The sequence below is a fragment of the Papio anubis genome, chromosome 11 (genome assembly GCF_008728515.1).
Source record: "Papio anubis isolate 15944 chromosome 11, Panubis1.0, whole genome shotgun sequence".
Taxonomy (NCBI): Eukaryota; Metazoa; Chordata; class Mammalia; order Primates; family Cercopithecidae; genus Papio; species Papio anubis.
In genome coordinates this window covers 22,889,991-22,892,597 of record NC_044986.1, presented here as the reverse complement: position 1 = coordinate 22,892,597, position 2,607 = coordinate 22,889,991, and the positions used below count along the sequence as shown (strand labels likewise).

Below are 2,607 nucleotides of genomic sequence, written 5' to 3'. Positions count from 1 at the left end.
AATGGCTGTCACCCCTTCTGCAGTGAGGCTTCCCCCTCGCAGATCGATCTCAGACTTCTGTGCTAGCAGTGAGCAAGGCTCCGCAGGCGTGGGACCTGCTGAGCCAGGCACAGGAGAGAATCACCTTGTCTGCCGGCTGCTAAGACCTTGGGAAAAGTGCAGTATTTGGGCAGAAGTGCCCCATTTTTCCAGGTACAGTCTGTCATGGCTTCCCTTGGCTAGGAAAGGGAAATCCCCTGACTCCTTGTGCTTCCTGGGTGAGGCGACGCCCTGCCCTGCTTCAGCTCACCCTCTATGGGCTGCACCCACTGTCCAACCAGTCCCAATGAGATTAACCAGGTACCTCAGTTGGAAATGCAGAAGTCACCCATCTTCTGCGTTGATCTTGCTGGGAGCTGCAGACTGGAGCTGTTCCTATTCGGCCATCTTGGAGCACTTTTTTTTTTAAGAGACAGAGTCTCACTCTGTCGCCCAGGCTGGAGTGCAGTGGCACAATCTCAGCTCACTGCAACCTCTGCCTCCCAGGTTCAAGCAATTCTCGTGCCTGTGTCTCCCAAGTAGCTGGGATTACAGTGCACCACCACGCCTAATTTTTGTATTTTTAGTAGATATGGGGTTTCTTTATGTTGGTCAGGCTGGTCTTGAACTCCTGGCTCCAAGTAATCCACCTGCCTCGGCTGCCCAAAATGCTGGGATTACAGGCATGAGCCACTGCGCCCAGACTAGAAAGATTTTTTTAAAAATATTAACTGTAATTTCAAAACTAAAGTTTGCAGTTTGCTCCAATGTACCTCAAAGTCAAACTGGCAGGAACAGACTTATACAAACCTAATACACATACCTAACTTGGAAGGCTTATATTCTTATGCCATATTTTATCATCTGACTACTTAAAAAAGGGACTGAATTACAAGAATCCATCTCAGCATGCTTCTCCAATACATCAGTAGTGACATAATGCAAACATCAGAATGTCTAATAAAGTAACAAGCCAAATCAATTTCATTCAATAAATTAATCCATTTATTATAGGCCAGTGATGTCTCAAAGAGTAGAGGAGCCTCTACTGGTCTTGCAATTCCTTCAGTCTTCTGATGGCAGACTTCACCCTAGCTTTGGAAGTGGTATTGTAGGTCCAGGCACTGCTAGGTACTGTCTTCATGCAGGAACCACAGTGCCAGATCTTCACAACTCAATTCTTCATCTTGTTTTTGCCAGAGAAAGAGCAAGTATACTTGGTGTGCTGGCTGATTTCAATTTTCTTCACCATTTTCTGGAGGGAGGCCCCATAGCGGGTCCCATATTTACTGATGATTCCAACTTTCTTGGTGCGTTTAGTCCTGTGAACTAGGTCCAAGCCCAGGAAGACATGTTTGGACTCTTAATTGCAAGTGATCGAAACCAAATTCAAACTAGTTTGAGTAAAAGTAGCCAGTAAGTAAATAATAAGTAAGTAAATAAATAAACTGACTCAATAGTTTAGGTGGGGCTGGTGTCAAGGTCTCTAAAACTGAAATAATGAGCAGATCACTTCCTTATTCTCTCTGCTTCTCTCTGTGTATTGGCTTCACTTTCTCCCACTTCATATAGGTAGCCTCTATCTAGAAAGGGGAAGAGAAGCAGGAATGCAGGTAGCTCCAGCCTGGCTTCCAACAAGCCAGCTTAGCAAACCCAAACCAAAGAGTTTTTCTTTTTTTCTCCATATGCTCCATATGAAAAAAAAATCCCAGGGAAGGATTGTGATTGGCCTGCTTTGGGTCACATGCCTAACCCTGGACCAACCACCCTGGCCAGGAGAAAAGGTATTGTGTGAGTGGCAGCCCCAACTAGTCTCAGAAAGTGGAGGAGGGGCTATTCCCAGAGGAAAAGGAGTGCGGTTCACAGAGGAAGGAGGGGAAGGGATGCTGGAAGACAAACATGGCAGATGTCCCCTCCAGTGGCTCAGTCAGCACGAGGGAACAGGAGCTCAGGGAAGTGGGGACAGCAGGGAGGCTCTTTGGAAGAGAAGATCTTGCCAGTGTGAACTGAAGGAGGAGCAGCACTTGGAGTCTTTCAGGAGAGAGAAAGAAAGGCAGCTCCTGCCAGACCCTGGAGACTGGAGATTGTGTAATGCAGGAATGACTCCAGGAGCCTCTGAGGGAGCCATTGCAATTGTTCTGTGGGCTGGTCCAGAGTGTAAAAACCAACCCTGATGGGAGGGATTCCCTGGAAATGGAAAATAGGTATGCAGAAGGCAGAACACAGGATGTTGCGGAAGCCCAGGGGCCGCCCCCACACAGGCCCAGGGCTGACTCAAGCAGACGTCTGGGGTCATGGAGCAGGCAGACTGGAGGCAAGTTGGGAACAGAACACAGTTCTGGACCAGGAACTCTTCCTTCTAGAACGAGTTACCTAGAAGGATGGTTTCCATCTGTGATCTGTGCTGATCTGGCTCACCACCCCCAGACTGTAGCTCTCAGCAATCCCATGCTCAGAGGATGTGCCGGAGGGGCGCCCTCAGCATGGGACCAGTGCCCAGCAGGCACTCTTTTACAGTCTAAGGGGAGGCTGTGACCTCCAGATCCAAGTGTTCCTGCATTAGAGAAAAGTAGGATGGGGGATACGGGG

At 48.4% G+C, this 2,607-nt stretch overlaps 1 pseudogene; it reads right to left on the bottom strand.

The window, feature by feature from the left end:
* Window positions 1-674: 674 nt before the first annotated feature.
* Window positions 675-2,314, bottom strand: LOC108580547 (annotated as a pseudogene).
* Between the last annotated feature and the right edge of the window lie 293 nt (window positions 2,315-2,607).